Source organism: Brachyhypopomus gauderio, chromosome 7, assembly GCF_052324685.1.
Source record: "Brachyhypopomus gauderio isolate BG-103 chromosome 7, BGAUD_0.2, whole genome shotgun sequence".
Classification (NCBI taxonomy): domain Eukaryota; kingdom Metazoa; phylum Chordata; class Actinopteri; order Gymnotiformes; family Hypopomidae; genus Brachyhypopomus; species Brachyhypopomus gauderio.
Window position 1 is genome coordinate 17,868,878 of NC_135217.1, and position 19,061 is coordinate 17,887,938.

The following is a 19,061-nucleotide window of genomic DNA, read 5'->3' on the forward strand; positions in this document are numbered from 1 at the left end:
TTCCTCTTTGGTCCGTAAGACACGACGTCCACAGTTTCCAAAGACAATTTGAAATGTGGACTCATCAGACCACAGAACACTTTTCCACTTTGCATCAGTCCATCTCAGATGAGCTCGGGCCCAGCAAAGCCGGCGGCGTTTCTGGATCTTGTTGATAAATGGCTTTTGCTTTGCATAGTAGAGCTTTAACTTGCACTTACAGATGTAGCGACGAACTGTAGTTACTGACAGTGGTTTTCTGAAGTATTCCTGAGCCCATGTGGTGATATCCTTTACACACTGATGTCGGTTTTTGATGCAGTACCGCCTGAGGGATCGAAGGTCACGGGCATTCAATGTTGGTTTTCGGCCTTGCCCCTTACGTGTAGTGATTTCTCCAGATCCTCGGAACCTTTTGATGATATTACGGACCGTAGATGGTGAAATTCCTAAATTCCTTGCAATAGCTCGTTGAGAAAAGTTGTTCTTGAACTGTTCGACAATTTGCCCACGCATTTGTTCACAAAGTGGTGACCCTCGCCCCATCCTTCTATGTGAATGACTGAGCATGTCAAGGAAGCTGCTTTTATACCCAATCATGGCACCCACCTGTTCCAAATTAGCATGTTCACCTGTGGGATATTCCAAATAAGTGTTTGATGAGCATTCCTCAAATTTCTTCTTTGTCACTTGTGCCAGCTTTTTTGAAACATGTTGCAGGCATCAAATTCCAAATGAGCTAATAATTGCAAAAAATAACAAAGTTTACCAGTTCGAACGTTAAGTATGTGGTCTTTGCAGTGTGTTCAATTGCATATAGGTTGAAAATGATTTGCAAGTCATTGTATTCTGTTTTTATTTACGATTTACACAACGTGCCAACTTTTCTGGTTTTGGGTTTTGTAGGTTTGTGTCATAGTAGGATTCTTTCATAGTAGGTTTGTGTTACAGTACATTTGTGTCATAGTAGGTTTGTTTCATAATATGTTTGTATCATAGTAGGTTTGTGTTATAATAGGTTTGTGTCATAGTAGGTTTGTGTTATAGTAGGTTTGTGTCATAGTAGGTTTGTGTTACAGTAGGCTTCCGTTATGATTTCACCCACTGACTGTCTGCTTCTCGATTTCCTTGTTCCCCCAAAGAAGACATTAGGGAAGGACTTGGATTACATGGTAGTACTCCACGCCAAACACTGAACAGCAGAATAATCCTCTCAGTCACTCTGACACCATATGAACCGTGGAAGCTCCTTTTAATAACAAGGGGCTTTGGGGAAATCAAATGTACAACTGTGCAAAGCAGTGGGAGGTAAACAACCCCCCACATTACCAATGTGATGTATGACATGTAATACTGAAATGGACACAAACACACAAACAGTAGGCCTGTATGGACCATATTTCACTTACCATTTCTAACATTTTATTTCAGACATCATTCCTGACTCAGCTTTCTAACTAGAAATGAAAATCCCCCAACAAAGATTGTTTACACTAACACACTAAGCACACAAGGCCCTGGACAATTTTGTTATTTTTGTACAGTTTTGCAATGATGAAGTCTGACACTAAGACACTAGGCACTGCATTAAATATGTTCACAGCATAAGGTGCTGTAAGCTGTTGTTTGTGCATAAGGATGCTCTGGTCAGTGTACTATGGGCAGTCATGTGGAATACTATATTGAGAACAGCAATCTGGCGACATTTTTAAATGTCTTGTTGAAGGTCAGGTTTAGCAATTCCAATGGCAGGCTAAGCAGTGTCCAGAAGTCCTGAGATAACAGCACAAGGGCTGTTGAAGAAATACTGTCTGATCTTGGTGACCCTTCTTTCTGTAAGGGGTCCCACCCACATGCACTAACTCTAAAACAAAAGGTCAACAGTGTCAGAGGTCAAAAGAAAAATGGTAAGACATTTCAATGAGCTCTGGGAAGCCCTTGGCAGGGGAGAGAGTATTCCACACAGACAGGACGGCACCGGCATATCTGGATGTATTGCTGACATCAGTATGTCGTCAGGGAGACGCTATAAAAAGAATTCAGCTTGATTCATCAAAGCATTATGAAGCCAGCCTGGACAACTGTGCTCAGGAATGTATGTGTGCGCGTCTGTGTGTATTTGCATGTTTTGTGAGAGGGGGTGTGTGTCAGACAGCTGTAAGCTATGCAGCGAATAAATATGTTCCATGTTGATAGATCATTGTATGGTATAGTGGGTGGACGGCCAGTGTGTGTAGTATAGGTTGGTGTATCTCTCACCATCCAGGCATGTGCCTTCTTTTCAGGATCCGATTCACGCGGTTTCAAAGACAGACACGGCCGTGAATGATCCCCCATGCCTGTTTCCAAATTGACTACCAAGAAAGTACTTTTCTGGAGACAAAAAAAGGTCCCTCAGTGACTGCTGTCTATGCATGTTACTTTATGCAGGCTTTCAAGTCTCTGTTAAAGAACAGGTAAGTCCTCACTCATATCCCATAATCCCAGGCTTTCACCGAGCAGAAAATATCAGCATTTGCTCATTTTTATCCCTTTTCCTTTCAGTGACGTGCGTATGGAAAGAATGGCATTTATTAAACCCTCATCTCCCACCTGTCCCTTGGATCCTTCCAGCACATGTACAAACCCCCCGCACAGCTCGGCTTATCCAGGGATCCAGCGGCTCGCACGCATCTACTCACAAACACCGTGCCCTCCGCTGGCCTCACATAACCCCAGATCTGGATCGGCGATCAGGGCCGGCGCGGCGACGCACGACCCGTTAAATCGCCCCTTTCTCGGGCCGCGGGGGCCAGCGAGCCACTATTAATTAGTGCCGCAAACGAGATGGGAATAAATCTGGACCACTTTGCCAGTCGCCTCCCGGCCTTGTCCCGCAGCGCTGGACAGCCTGTCCTGCCTCCCCTGGATTCATTAAATGGCTGAGTGGAAGCAAAGGGACTGCGGGTCAAAACGTATTAAACTGTCAGCGGTGACCTCTGGCCGGCCGCACTCCACGCACCAGCCTGACAGATGATGCTCACGCAGAAAGGGTCTCTCGTGTGGCAAAATGACTTTTTGAGTGGATGATGTATGTATGAGGTGTGCGTTTGTGTAAAGTGAGGTAGGCGTTATGTGTGTGTGAAAGGAAAAGACTGTTAAAGGCAGCCAGATGTGGGCAGAATGATAAACAAATTGATTACGCTAAATGCGATATGCTGAGGAACGAAGCTCCTTGCATTGAAAACCGGCCTGTGAAATCAATCACAGGGCCAATTTAAACAAATGAATGCTAATGGAGTGTTTAATGGACACCACAACCTACGCCAAGCTGGTAAAACACAAGGAACTCTTGCAGTGCAACTGCTACACCCTCACTCCTCCGTCAGCTCCTGCTGGCCTGCAGTCATGGTGTGCGGTCACATGGTGTGTGGTCACATGATGTGTGGTCACATAGTGTGGTCATCTTGCACACGGTCACATGGTATGTGGTGTGCGGTCACATGATGTGTGGTCACATGGCATGTGGTCACATGGTGTGTGGCCATCTTGTGCACGGTCACATGGTAATGTGGTGTGTGGTCACATGATGTGCTGTCTTTTTGGCATCACCAGCACACGATTCATCTGACTCCTCCCACTCTTTAGTTTCCCAGGTCATCATATCAGGATGAAGGGCTTTGATTTCAGTGACAGACATCTCTCGGACACAGACTTTTACAAACAAAGCGGGTCAACACTGTGCATAAGCCGTATGGAAACGAGAGACCCGAAGTAACTCGTTCAATCAGATGCTAATCACATCTGTGAGCAGGCAGAATCAAATGGTGTTTTTATCTAATGTTTACATCACTAGTTTAATATTTGTCCATAGCCTTGGGGGATTCCTTTGATCAAATGGTCCTGCCATAAGAGAGGAAAGAAAAGGACAGTGCAGGGATAAAGAGACGGAATAAGGCTGCTAATAAAAACTGCAGTGCAATGGAATTTGCAGAGGGCACAGTCCGGTGGAAATTACTTAACTAGCTTGATCTGTATAATTTAAGTAGCAAAATAATCAAATTTATGACTTTTTGATACTGTATCAGAATCAGAATTTCCTACAGAAAATACCTTCCTCTCAAGGTCATTTTAAAGCTTCATCTGCTGGGTGTAAGTTGAAATCATGCCATTCGGCATGCTGTGTGTGCATGTGTGTGTCTCTGGAGTTCAGGCTGAATGCAGAGCAGGAGAGCACGTGTGCCCGGTGATCCCTGGTGTGCCCACGTGTGCCCGGAGGCGTTCAACCAGAAGCACTTGTGCTAACCACTCTGCCACATCAACTTTCATCCACCCCACCAAACACACAAATAATAACCCACTCACAGCAGCACGCGGCAAGGTTAAGCACCCCAGGCCTTCAGCAAGGGCATGTGTCTCTGTCTCTCTCTCTCTCTTTATCTCTCTCTCTCTCTCTCTCTCTCTCTCTCACTGTCTCTCTGTCTTTCTTGCTCATCCTCTCATCTCAGCATGAAACACAGTAAACAACAAAACACTGCCATGAATTATTCAGTAAAAAAAAGAGAAAAAAAAGCAAATTATACAGGATTCAGATTCCTGATGTCATCTCTAGATGTGGACTAAAAGAAACATGCTGGAATCCAAGCAGCCATCCAAGCAGCCATCCAGTAAATCAGAGTGTCTCCTGCGGGTCCCTCGGCTGTGGGATTAGTCATCACTGATCACTCTCTCTGCCTCCAGCCCTTCCTGCGCGGTGCCTGGCAGAGAGCATGGCAGTGCTGGCAACCCTGGCGTGACACACAGGGGGGTGGAGGCGTCTCAGCTCTGCCCTGCAAGCGTGTTTGGGATGGGGGGGCTGACAGGGATGCCCGTTCCACCTCGTCTGAGGATGGCACGGTCACCAGCGGCTCCCGTTTCATTCCCCTACGGCTCATTGCGGCGAAGCCTCGAGACGGTGCGTGGGTTCCGGAGACAAATTGAGATGCTGAGGAGGATCGTCAGACATGCGGGTGATTGTGTTTGCCTGCTTTCCTATTCAGGGACGCAGTGTTGATGCTCTAAGACTTAATCAGCAATGGGTGGGAGGTGTGTTTGCTTGCTGAGTTTAAATGCTGTTTAATCAAGGATATGCATGCATCATTAATGAGTGCGTTCTATAAATGGAAAGAGTGGTTAGTGTGGAGACTGTGTAGTATACACTAAAGGAAACAGGAGGGGGGGTGGAAGGCTCCAGCCAATCAAATGAAGATATACTGTGAGATGTATTAATTCATTCACTTGATGTTTCAAGGATGCTCTTGTTTTTCTAACGGCTGTGGTGATAAATATTTTGATATAGCGTTAATTGAAGACACAGCCATGTCAATTTCAGCTCAATTTTCATTCAATTACCTCATTTGAAGGTAATTAGGGCACAGTTTATTCATTTATTCAACTCTGCAGTCCATCTTGGTTTACCATTAATCTCATTTGGGAACAGCAGTGAGATACATTATTCATTAGTGAATTATGCCAATATAATTTCTTTCATTATCATAGGGAATGCTCGGCGAGGAAGCAACGATATGAGTCTCATTTGCATTCATTATCCGGTGTGGTTTACCACTCTGGGAAAGGGTTGGAGAGAGTATCCTGGCAACCATGTGACCCCAGGGCTGGCCCCTCCCAGCTGCACACGCTCCGACAGTCAGCCCAAAGTGCTCGGTCCGGCCCACAGACACAGTCTGCACATTGTGTTGAAGGGAATGGTGAATGTTTCTATTGACAACATAATGAAGAGAAGAAAAACATGTTTGAAGCCCACGAGCTGTGATGTTTGCAAAATCTGATATAATTGGTTTTGGTCATGAATGTCAATGGATAGATAATAAACCCATAAAGGTAGATTTCCCAGCGTGATTACCCTGGAACGAGGAAGGGGTATGATTATCTTCAGCTGGACCAGATCCGACTACAGCTGACCGAACATTGTGTGTTTGGTCCCATCACCTCCCCTGGGAAGGACAGGATAAATTACAATTGACTGGTAATCTTGATTGTGGTCCTACATTTCTTATGTGAGGTATGTAAGATAATTCGGTGTAACAGCTGTATGCACATATAAAGGCGCTGCTCAATATTTTCTAGTCATTTATAAATATTTGTAGTTTGCAGACTCTCCTACACCTTGACCTTAAATGTAATCTCTGGTTCTCAAGAGCAACATTTAAAACAGATATTTTAGCAGTCAATAAAAGAAACAGCAAGAAACAGCAGCCATTTGCCACAACAGTGATAGAACTGATATGGACTGCCGCATTGCATGAAATGCATTTATGTCAGTTGAAAGTCAAAAAAACAATTCCAACACCAGTTTGCTTGAGAGGAGGTAAGTCTCATATATTAGGAGCCACATTGTTTCTGTCCGCTAAAGCGTCAAGAAGAGAATACGATTAACCCCACTGATGCAGGCGGAGCAGCACTCGTGACAGCTATAGCCCCGTGTGATCCAGCTCCCTGTACTGCTCATGACGATTGTTCAAAATCAACAGTCAGAACCTTCATCTCTCTGGCAGGAAGGAAAAGGCAAAGACACTGTAGGAGAAGAGATCAAAAGTCTCAGGTATCGCCCGTCAGCATCAGATCACACAGAAATGTTGGCGGGGTGTTAGGAGCGAACGCCTCTGATTTCTGCCTCCTTGACAGCAAGATATGCACGAACCAAACAGCATATTCACAACCGCAAACGCCGAGACCTTAGACGGCACCGGCACTGTGGACTGCAGCCTGGAACAAAGACAAATGATATCAAACTTTATTTCGTCACATACAGAGTTATATACAACTTTCAGCGAAATGCTTTTACAACATTGGTGGTACAAAAATTTAAAAAGAAGTAAATGAAAAGATGCTGATTTAAGAAAAATCTGCAGAGGTGTAGGAACTGTTTGCTACTCTAGCTTTATTGTTTGAGCTAGGTGCTCAAAATAACCATCATGGGCTCATTGCTCAGGTAGTACAATCCGATGTAAAAAAATGCAATATGTTCCTATTTGTGATGGCTTGTTAAATGTAAATTGGTACAACATTAGGTGAATAAGAAACCTCACAAACATTATAATAATAATGATTGGGAGCAAGTCCATTAGTCTGATCGCCCCTGTTAGTCTCCGCCGCTCAGAAAAAAAAAACGTGAGTGAACAATACATTTTTTCCCATAAGGCAAGCACATAAACTATGTTTTTTCTTCTTCTAAAGAACTCAGTGACATTTCTATGGCTAAGTGCCTAAGGTTTTATTTGCATTGGATAAATTGAAGCAAGCTGACAGATGAGTCGTAGCAGAGAGATGGATCATAGGTGCATATAAATCAAATGCCTGGTTCGGGTTCGGGGGGGTCCAGAAATCAGCAGTCAGACCCTAAAGTCCGACTGAGTCAGGAAGACCAGTGGGGAGGATGAAATATGAGGATGGACGTGTCCGCTGGGGTGATAGATGGAAACCAGCCGGCAGGGGTCAGAACAGCGGTCCCGAGGGCCCGGCACGCAAGTGTTTGGATCCCTGAGCAGCTTATGTTAAACAGTAAAAGATGCCTGCTGCACAGTTTACAGAGAGCAGGTAATTGCTTATGTACCACTCATTCTTCTTACTCAGTCATAGTGTGGTACACACTGCAGGCATGCGATGTTCCATATAATCGAGGACAGGAATGCAGAATGAGTGGGAATGAATCAAAACACAGGACAGTGTGTTTAACAGTAGATCTGAGGCGGGTTTTCTTTATTGCCCACATACAGCCACGTTTACTCTGCGGTTCCACAAAGCAAAGTCCTGACCTGCCCGCTTCACTGGTCTTACTCGACTGGAGTTGTCCATTAACGATCAAATCAAACCCTCGCACGTCATAAACTAACGTTGGAAATGTCAGAATCACGATGGCCAAAAACCAAAAGTGGAAAAGCCACTCACCCACGGCTTTTTGTTTTCGCTTCAGCCGCGGTCTGTTCCCATTTCGAGTCTGGACGCTTTTGGTCAGAGCCACCCAGCCGAAACAAAACTAATGGAAGACTAGGGGAAATTGAGGAACCGCCTTGGGCCTCTTCCAGCAGGCTGAGGTTCCCTCAAAGGCCACGGCACCCCACGCCACTCTCCCCCAGCCACATCGCAGAGTGATCTGGTGTGACGCGGAGTGATGCGAGGAGCAGGAACGAGATATTACAGGTGCGTTGGTCACGATGCTGATCTGGGATCAGAGCTCGTGCATGTGAGTTCTGAATGAGGATCACGGGAGTCTGAAAGCAGACCTTCTCTCTGCACGTTCACGCAGTCTTCTTATGCAGAGCATGGTGTGATTTGAGAGGTACAGTCGAGTAAAAGGGAGAGAACTTTGGTATCGACTTGAACTCAGATATTAATATGTGCCTTCTGTCCTTTATCTAGAAATCAATATTGGTATTACACACATAATTGGTACATCAGGGTTGTTGGAGTTCTCACTCTTTACAGTTGAAAATAGAGCAGAGATTTGCCCCTTGATTAATAAAAGCAAACCTAACTATAATCTTTATAAAGTGTTAGCATTTTGATTAAGTGACCTCTTCCATTTGACATGCAACAGAGGCATGAAAACATTTAAAATCATGTTCAAATTATATTAATATCCGAGGCCTGTGTACCAAATGAGATACGATGGCCATTTTTTTGGCCTGTATAAAGCCATGAGGGAGCTTGAACCAGCACTATAATGTTTATTGGCACTTCTTTAGTAAACACAATGGCTACAGATCCATCAATGGAGAATCAGAATGCTGCGACTTAATCACAGTCATCATCAGGCAATGACCTGCAGCTCAGTCAGTGAGCACTCATTTTCCCTTCTGCTCCTTAAGACTGTTCTGCTCATATAAAACGACTCTCTATAAGCACATAATTCTTCTGCAATTTTGGTACACTTAAAATGCCCCCTTATCGTTCACATTCGACCTCTCCTTTTATATATAATTAGGGCCTTCGTTCCTTTTAGGCCTTCATTGAGTTCATTGAGTCCCCATTACCCCACTGCACTACTGTGGACTGATCCAGGCTCCAGGCTAACAGAGAGAGGCCCACTACGCACACCTCTTGTACAATGTCCCACATCTTTTAATTCTGCAGGTCCCAGGACTGGGAATATACGTCACTAGCCGAGTGTTTGTTTCTGATGAGCATATTGGCAAAACCCCATAACCTCCACACTTCGCTCCCAGTGTCTACATACTGCCCCAGGTTCAGGGGTAGTGAGGTTCAAGGAAATGGAAGATCTGAATAAAGAAAGTTACAGACCCACGATTCAGAGAAATTCTGAACTCTGACAAAGTTTCTGGAGATGGACCCGAAATATACGAGAGGAGCTCTGGCAGTGAATGAAGACGTGTAGGACAAGGTAGGTGCAGTGGAGTGACGTTCTGCATTTGTGAGAAGCGGAACAACACTGCTTCTATCTGTCTGGGGTGTGCCAGCCTCTGATATCTGGTGGACAGGTCTTCCCACTCCGTATGAAAGACATACCTGCTTCTCTGACTGCCTGCTTGGTTCTGATGGGCCCGAACCCCAAACCCACCTTTACATCTCCTGTGCTTCCTACAGTTCCTCCTTGAGAAATTCCTCCTTTCACCAACATCCATTCTGCTCGATATTTATCCAGCACAACAGTCTCGCCTGTAGTAGAATCACATTAGGTGCAATCACATTCAAGTAGGAACCATGTAATCAGCACATTGTTCTGAAACAAATGAGTATGTGGTTGTGAGCTACTGATGTTTGACCTGCTGCTCTTTTTAATTAGTATAGATGGCTATGCTTGTTACAGAAAAACATATCAAGCCATCTGATCTGGTTGGTGTTAGGAGGCATTTATACAAGGCCTGTGATGATGCAATGGAGAAAAAAGCTGTTCCAGTCTTTGCCCACTGGGTTTGCCCACTGACCAGGCCATCCTAACATTCCCATGTAGTTCACTCTGTAGTTTAATATGGATGTCATTGAAACCATGAAATAGAAACATGCAGTGGTGTAATATTTTATGTAATCTCAATGAGAGGTACAATGAAACTGCACTGAAACCAGTGTCTAAGTCCATATATTTGAACCCAATGCTTATATTTACAAACATTGATAGTGTGTGATATGACTATGAACTTAACCTATTAAGTCACGTGTATCTTTGACCCAACGCTATGAAAGGCCTCATTTTGCCTCTGACCTCTTGACCTCTTGATAGTAGTCTGTGGAAGTACAAATATTTCTAGAAACATCTACAGACAACTGAAAGAAAGCAGATGAATCATTATCTGAGAAAAACTTTTTTGAATTTTGGCGATTTTATCTGGGACTGACAGACATTACAAATACAAGATATCAGACAAAGGGTGTTATTTTGAATCACAGTCAGGAATTGCTGTCTCTCAGTAATTTCAAAGCAGGTACCAAATGGCGTGTATTTGATCTCTTCTTAAACTGGGAGGTTAGAGCACAGGAGTTGTGGGCATTATGAGAGGTTGTGAACCAGTCCACTAGGGAAGAGGACCAGTGCGGAGGAAGCAGAGTTAGGGTATTATACCTGGATCAGGACTAAGCTCTAGGTTAGAAGTAGTGTCGTGTTGCCCTGCCTTGATATAGACGAGGAACATAAAATATATATTGTTTACCTAATCACGACAACAAGTTCCGTATAGCTGTACAGACACATTGTTTTGGTTTAGATTCAGTTTGGGCCTTCTTTATGGACAAAATATCACGTCAACTGATGCTCTGATACCTGACGGTCATTCTGTGCATACCTCATTATGAACCACATGCTTCTGATACATAAAATCAGTGTTTATGATTTATCATAAGAGCTTTTATGACCCATCCAGGCCACCAGTACCATTGTAGTGGTGATAGTATTTCATGGAGGTCTACAGTTTCTGTACACAAGTAACGGCCCAAGTCATTGGAATTGATCAAAATTGATTAGCTTCACTGGTTCCCTCACTGGTTTCCAGTAGACTAGTCCATATGATGGTGGTTGTAGGAATGAGGACTGGAAAATCGTGGTAATGGTGTGATGGATAGTGCGATAGATTTCCCTCTACAGTTACTAAGGTAATTGTGGCTCTGATCCCAGTCTGTAATCTTTCAAGTTGACCTCCAAAGCCAACTCCATAAAAGAGTTTAGCATTTACAGATATAAATAAACAAACTGATAAAATGATCATATACAAATACACACCATTACGCATTCATTTATAGAGTATACACTTATGTACTAGACGTATAATTCAGGTTAACAAAACAAAGTGCATGTTTCCGAAAACAATGGACATTTATACTTACAATGGGCATAAAGAGTTTCCCAATTACATACTTTAATTAAGAGCAGCATTAAACACATTCAGCTGATTTCCATTATGTTCTCTAATTCGTTTGTTCTATAGGGCACTATAGCTCACTACTGATACCTAGTGGCTGGGACTGGTATTACCCCAGCATATAGGTGTACCCAACAGTTATAGCTTCTCAGCTGAACGTTTTGAATAATGCAGTCCAAACCAGCAGCATGTCTGCTCATGTTCTCCTAACACAAAAATGAGCTCAGTATGCAGCAGGGAACAAAACAAGCAATTACTGCATATTAAGTCAAATCAGCATCAGTTCACGTCAAATCATTTGCCATTCGCTTAACAGAATGGCTTAATGTAATCAAGGATGTGCATATGTTCGTAACCTCAGAGCTTAGGATCGTGCTCCAAATGTAAACGCTGAGCCTTTGTCAAACACACAGACACCCGTGATGAACGCCAATGAGGATACAAGTGAATTAGTGAGTCAGGGTAAATTCACAGAAGAATTAGCTGGAATTGTACATCAGTAATTATGTGTGTTGGCTCGTGACTGGCATATCACTATTGTGAAAACTTTCTGGCAATCCACTGTAACATCACAGCAGAGTTTGAAACCAAAGGTTGTAAATTCAGGAAAAAGCCGACAGCTGTTTAAGTCCATCTGTGGCCAGTGGGGGCCCAATTCCCTGAAGGAAACTGGGGATGTTGCTTTGTGTTCCCAGAATCTAGTGCACAACTCAGTGTGGCCCCTCACCTGTGTGGCCCCTCAACTGTGGGGCCAAATGACTGCCTGGAGGAAGGTACGCCACCATGGCAACCCTAAGGCACTGTGAGCTTCTTTCTGATTTTCCTGTTCTGTTTTGTTAATTATTTACACACATATACACAGCCAGTACACAAATGTACAGCCAGCAAGGAAATCATATTTGAGCGCAATCATCACAGAAGCTACAGATAAAGTAAATTAATTCTGTCTCCTTGTAGATACTCCATTCTCTCTCTCTCTCTCTCTCTCTCTCTCTCTCTCTCTCTCTCTCTCTCTCTCTCCCTCACACACACACTAACACACACACACACACACACACACACACACACACACACACACACACACACACACACACACACACACACACACACACACAAAATGGTCTCTTGATAAAAACTGCTTTATGGTTTTCTGTGTGGATTATGATGGGAAAATTGAAATACCAGAATCCTCTAGTCCAGGAAAAAGGGTGACACAATATAAAGTGCAAAGTGTGTGTGTGTGTGTGTGTGTGTGTGTGTGTGTGTGTGTGTGTGTGTGTGTGTGTGTGTGTGTGAAAGAGAGAAGAGGAAGAAATGTAATTCCTATTCATATTCTATGAGTGCACTTAGTGTAGCTGAGGACAGATCTCAATGTGATGGTTTTCTGCACTGTCACCTCAGGAGGAAATGTTTGCCAGTGAAGGAGCAGGTGAGTGAAGAGTGGAAGCAGAGGAACGCCAAAATACACACAGTAGGGATCAAGATGAATAAAACATTACGCTCACTTTACCTGAAAGAAAACAAACACACACACACACACACACACACACACACACACACACACACACACACACACACACATGCACACACAAACAAAGCTTTGATTCTTGTCACAGGACTGGAATACCATTTTGGAAAATGACTGACTCGTATTTCATATGCGAGTCAGTCATTTTCTTTTCACAAATCAAACAAGCACCAAGGCATGAGGAGGCGGGACTTTTGCTAGTAGGCATGAGGAGGCGGGGCTTCTGCTATTCAAGCCTTCCTCTGTTGCTCAGACTGGGTGTACTACAATGAAAAAGACATTTGTGTGTCCATTTGCCATTCTGAGCTCCACCCTGGTACTGTAGCAAATGAAATAAAACATTTAAGCGAGGTGACAATGACCCAGTAGATGTGTGTGTATTTGTTGAAGAAGCTAAATTAGCTAAATGATTTGTACATGTATTTAAATAGACTACGTAGAACGAGACCTTTTGCTATTTACAAGAGACACGTTTTATTTATACCCGGTGTTCTGAACAGACACCTATTATCAGTATATTATCAGTATAGTTTACTAGAATGTATGGATCTTTCATACTGATGTGCACTGCTGAATGAAAAATAAACCGTAAGAATATTATTATAGAGCATCAAAATATTATGCACTTACATTCATTATTATGCACTTACACACATTATTATGTGGCATAAGTATATATCATTATATGTACTATTATTCATTTTTAAATTTGGGTTTGAAATGTTTCATATGTTATTGATACCGTCGCCTACGCAAGCTGTTTTTTTAATCAGTGACGTGGAGTGAAACAATGACCAGCCTATCAATATGAAAGTTATAGTTTCATATTCTTCATCATGGCCAGAGTATGTATATTTTTTTTACTCCAGACACTGTACCAGGTTGCTGTTTTGAAGGTTTTTTACAGATAAGGGCATTATTGCTTTTTCTTTACGAGAGGTACCTGTGGTATTCGGCCTACTGCCAATGTCCGTCAACAATAGCTGTCAGTGAACGTGCTGGTGATCCGAACTTCTTTTTAGTCAAATATATTTAGCTTCAAATGCTATTTTTAGCACTAAAAAATCCTTGGTGACCTCATTATGGTTGGGTACGACCATAGTATCAATCCTGTTTTATGATAATCTGATTTTATGTTATTAAAAAGGAGAGTACCCTAAGAGAACATGTAGATATCTCAGATCTTTTGAAGTGGAGATGCTATTAGAAACAACCACGTGGTTGAACTACAGGGCTAATATCCACCAGTCAAGCTCCAATGTGTCTGTGGCTTCTGAATCACTTTGTTAATACAGCAACTATGTGGCAATTTATTTCTGTTCCCAAAAGCAAATAATTACAAAATATTTGTAGAATGTTAATAAAAACTCAATCGTGCTTTGCGGAATATTGTTTTTTGATTAAGCTCCTCCCATACTGGCCAGGCATGCATTTATGAAGCACTGTAGCTCGTTTGCGGACGTCATCTGCTTAATTACAACACTCACACTGACGGCAAGAGTCCCAAAGGAAAAGTTCTGCATGTTCATAACAAATTTTAGAGATCAACACCAACTGTAAAGGCGTCTGAAGAAGTCACATTGACAGTGACTGAGGAGTTCCTGCGTTCACACCACCTTTTCTTTCTGGAGATCAGTCCCATGCAGAGTGGCCCAAGGTCAGGAGATAAAATGCAGTGCTACAGTTGTTTTCCGACTTCCCTCGATGACGTCTTAATTGATTTAGATTCTCTTTCCATTTGCAACTGGATTTAAATAGAGTGTTAACCACACCAAGTGTCAAGGGTTCATGGAGCATGTGTAGAGCAGCGTTTTGAACAGGGGCAAAGGTTGTCACCCTCCACCCTGGACTGCCCTGGCCCCTGCACTAGTGAACACACTTGTGAACACCCGAAAACACTTGTGCTCCTCCTCCACACCTCCCTAACACACACGGGCAGAATTCAAAAAGAAATGCCTTGCACATATGTACATATGTAGACAATCTTCTTTTGCTTATCTTAAGAATAACCTTCTTTCAATGGGTAATTGTTCAATTTCCCCTTTCTCAGTGAAAGCATTTCTTTCAACACAAACAAACAGACAGCAATACCTGCCAATTATCAATACACAATATGATTTATTTTCTTTACTATGAAGCCTAACTCGTGTCTGTTACACTTCCTTTCACTGTAATCTCAGTGTTCTTTTTGATTAAGAGCTGTTCACTTATTAGTTATATCAGTTATACCCTGAACATATACTGAACATTTTGATCAGAGAGGAACCCTGAAAGTTTCTGTGCCCTGACATTTGGTGTTAAAGCATATTTATCGAGGGATCTGTGGCTGTTAAGGTGAATGAGTTTTGACTGGGTGACACAAGCTCAGACCTCTCCGCACTGAAACTGCACCTGGTCCAAACTGAGCCCAATGTTTTATTGAGCTGTTTGCATCCATTATTCATTGAGTCATCAACAGCTCAGGAAAATGTGCCTGTAGAGAAGCATACTGATGAATACGGATGAGTTTAGAAAGTGCAGTCATTTCTCAGAAAAAAGGCAAGAACACCATAAATACAAAGCTCTCTCTCACACCATGCATACGTCTCTCTCTCTCTCTTTCTCTCTCTCTCTCTCTCTCACACACACACACACACACACAGACACACACACACATACCACACACAGCCTGCATTGTTTCCATTTGCTTGGCTTTTATCCTACCACTCTGGCTTTGCACCAAACATGGTGACCACAGAACCCCTGCCATGGCCTCTAGCCGTAGCAGGTGTGCATGGTGTGTGAAGGCCCTTGTGTTGGCGTGTGGGATCAGGCACCCACCACTGTTGCTTTGCACCACTCTGTCACTAAAGGTCACAATGAGACCCTGAGGCAGACTCAGCCATGTCTCAACCACCAGGTTGACTCTGTCTTCCCAAGGACGCCGTGATGTCCTGCACACCTGGTGCGTCCACCCACTGCAAACCCTAGTACAGGTGAGTCAAGTGTACTAAGTAGCACAAAAGCATCATTGTCTGAAAATGCCAGCAGACCAACTCCCAGGGAAGCTCTTAGCCAAGTCATCATCTTTGACCAAAAGATGCAGTACAGACCTCTTTATTACAGACGTGGAAGCAGGTCTCTTTATTACAGACGTGGAAGCAGGTCTTCTTATCACAGATACAGATGCAGGTCTATTTATTACAGATGTGGACTGGATTTCCTTTACATATTTCCCATGGAAACACTTAGACAGCACTGCTGTCTGCATCCTCTAGTCAGTCAGACTGCCTTCAACTACTGTCTTCCACCCACAATGCTTCAGGGGCTGACGTATGCCATAAAGTACCAGCCAGAGATCCTGACACTCGCTGTCCCGTGGCGAGAGCCAGAACTGAGGGTGGGGGAGACGTGGCGTGTGGCGTGCGGCAGGAGAGGGACACTGCGGTTCTCCCTGTGCCACTCTTCCAATCCACTATAATTTTGCTTTTATTGCTAATGCTTTTGGCCTGTAATGGCCGTGGAAAATGGCGCTGGGCTGTTTGCTCGTTCACAAATCACCTGCCAAACTTAGGACGTCTTTAAAAGTGCACATTTTAGCTCCGCTCACACATGTGCCCTTGAACCGCACGCGGCTGAATGATCGCAGGGTTGCAGCTTATTAGGTGCACATGACAACAAGGTGAAAGAGTCAAGGACTGTAGGCAGCAGGGGCTGGAGGGGGCTGGGGGGCTGTGAAGTGTCTTTCCATTCACAAAAATTGCACACAGCATAATGAGAGTAATTTACCTCCATGTAATGAAATGCCATGTAATGACAGGACTAAGCGATTAGCGTACACAATGTGCTCTCATCTCATCACTGCCACACACACACACACACACACACACACACACAAACACACACACACACACACACACACGTTTCTTGATCATCAATGCATTCTTTCCCATAACCATGTTTCTCAGCCCGTGGATGTGATGTAAATTATTCAGCTCTCTGAGAGCCCTTGGGTTGGGGAGATGATTATCCACTGTTCTGGGAGTCTGCGCTCAGCTCTGTAGAGCTCTGCCTTATTCACAGTGACCTGCCGTGACCTATTCTGCTAGTCTAATGCAGGACACAGTCTAAAATAAACCAGACCCCCAATCATGGGGGTTTTGTCAGAAACAGGTCTTGAAATTACATACATTGACAAGCCCAATTTGTGCCTCAGGGTGTCTTTATCCCCCACACTTTTTATCGGCCTCTTCTACAGGGCACGATCGAGAGAAGAGGAGTGTGTGTGAGAAACAGGAGACCTAGCGGAGACCTCTCAGGGCCTGGCAGATGGTCTCGGAGCAGGGGCTTCATAATTCATGACATATAAAGTGGACATTAGGGATCATTGTCAGTCACCATACTGTACCTACAGAACGACCTGGGTGAAATAAGCGCAGCAGATTTGAAGAGAGACACTGGCAGTTCTTTGAGAAGCCTTCTGAAACCATCTCTGCAATTTCCCCAAGAGTGGACTCACAACTTTGCACAAATGGGCCCATAAGCACATAGCACCGCTGCCTCATATAAAGAAATGAGAACTGGCTTGTCACTTCTGCGTCCAGCACACCAATTGAGTGTGAAGCAGGCGATGCATCATGAAAGAGCTCAACCCTTCAAACCCTTCAACACTTCAGCTCTGCAGGACTGGGGCACAATGATGCATGCGTTTACATACACCCACAATGTATAACAACTACGCACTGAGCAATTATACAGTATTTTCCGGTGTGAAGGTAGTCATTAAATATCATAATCAGTTATATTATAATTGGTTAATATATAATCAATGCACATTAATACTTAATTCTTGCTCAGCCAGTCTGATCTCCTCTGAAAAAGGCAGTCTGACTGCAGATTTTTTATTTAAGCCAATTGTTTGATGACCCTGTTATTTGGTTTGGCGGCTATGCCGTTGGTTAGTGGTTTTTGTTCGTGGTCAGCAAGAGTGTATCGTCTCTATCTAAAGTCTGAAAGTCCGTGAATATACAGCTTTAGTGAATATACAGTGTTTGGGTGTGAAAACTACCTCATTATTTAGTGGTATAGCAGAAGGACCAAAAATGTGTTACATCACTTAAAAATGCATTTTGTCTACTGTTGTGATGTCTGGTTGTTTTGTCATTTTTTCCTTATCTGTCTAAATCTGGAGGTCCCACAATATCGTAGCAATATCTACTCTCCCATCTCTTTGGATTGTTCTATGGATCCTCCCATTTTGGACTTGGGGTATCTAACGTATGTGCATTGCAAATGTTTCTGTATATCTGCCACATGGTTGTATCTCTCAGTGTAGGCTTCCCCTGCTAGCATTCTGCATCTAGGTACAACATTGTCTCAGGGACTTCATTCTATTCCCTTGTCTTCATCCTGGGACTTTTATAGTACAATGCACCCCTTGCCTTGGCCGACCTAGTGCTTAGTGCTTGTGATGCCATAATTAGTGCCTCTGTGCTGTCCTTCAGTCAGGACGTAAAACATAAAAATTGTGTTGCTGAACTATGTTGCCAGGCCTGTTTACTCTGTTCTTTCTGGGTTAGTCTAGATGCGCAGCAGAAGCAGACAGAACAGGAGACAAGGTCACCCGGATCTTGCAGGCAATTTGTATCCCACAAGTCTCCTGTCTGGCCTCTGTCCTGGTTTGCAGGCCCCTGACTTCTGTCGCGACGGGGCAGAGGGTTGGATGGTGTGGCAGCCACCACGATCCTGCTGCCACCAGCTGCCACTCTGGCCGGCTCTACAGCCTTAACAAAACTCCTGTGTCGCCTCTGCTGAACTGCAGTGGCCAGGCGGGGGCCCCTGCACGAGCACGGCCCCCAGAGGGCAAGCGTGGGGGCGGGACATCTGATAGACTGCTCGAGGGACACCGAGACTGTTTGAAGAGCAGACCAAGGAGGCAGCCGCTGGCCCTGAAGGGGAAATGAAGCAGAAAATTAGAGTGACACCGGACATTTCTCTCCTTCCACGGTCCGGAAGGGAGCCTTGTGTTCCAGTCAGGCTGGAAGCCGCAGAACAGACGTCCTACCACAGGGGAAAGACGGTGAAAAGGACGACGAGGACAGAACGCACTGAGAGGTTCAGACCAGCAACAGTGTCTGGGCTCATTTCAACGTGCCTTGTCTATTTTCCATCAAATCAAGTTGAGTGAATGCACATGTCACTGATAAAGTGTATATATTATTCCTGAT

The 19,061-nt window shown here is 43.9% G+C and overlaps 1 long non-coding RNA gene across 3 annotated transcripts; it reads right to left on the reverse strand.

Annotated features, from left to right (window-relative positions):
• Nucleotides 1–5,390: 5,390 nt before the first annotated feature.
• LOC143518229 (uncharacterized) lies at nucleotides 5,391–11,398 on the reverse strand. 3 transcript variants are annotated; one of them, XR_013132104.1, is made up of 5 exons: nucleotides 11,293–11,349; nucleotides 10,119–10,199; nucleotides 9,536–9,633; nucleotides 5,861–5,951; nucleotides 5,391–5,715 (listed from the first exon to the last, which is right to left on the reverse strand). It is a non-coding gene; the product is annotated as an uncharacterized LOC143518229 (long non-coding RNA). The 3 variants fall into 3 exon arrangements; XR_013132103.1 differs by lacking the exons at nucleotides 5,391–5,715; nucleotides 5,861–5,951 and adding an exon at nucleotides 6,184–6,723; XR_013132105.1 differs by lacking the exons at nucleotides 5,391–5,715; nucleotides 5,861–5,951; nucleotides 10,119–10,199 and adding an exon at nucleotides 6,184–6,723 and having other exon boundaries at nucleotides 11,293–11,398.
• Nucleotides 11,399–19,061: the final 7,663 nt, after the last annotated feature.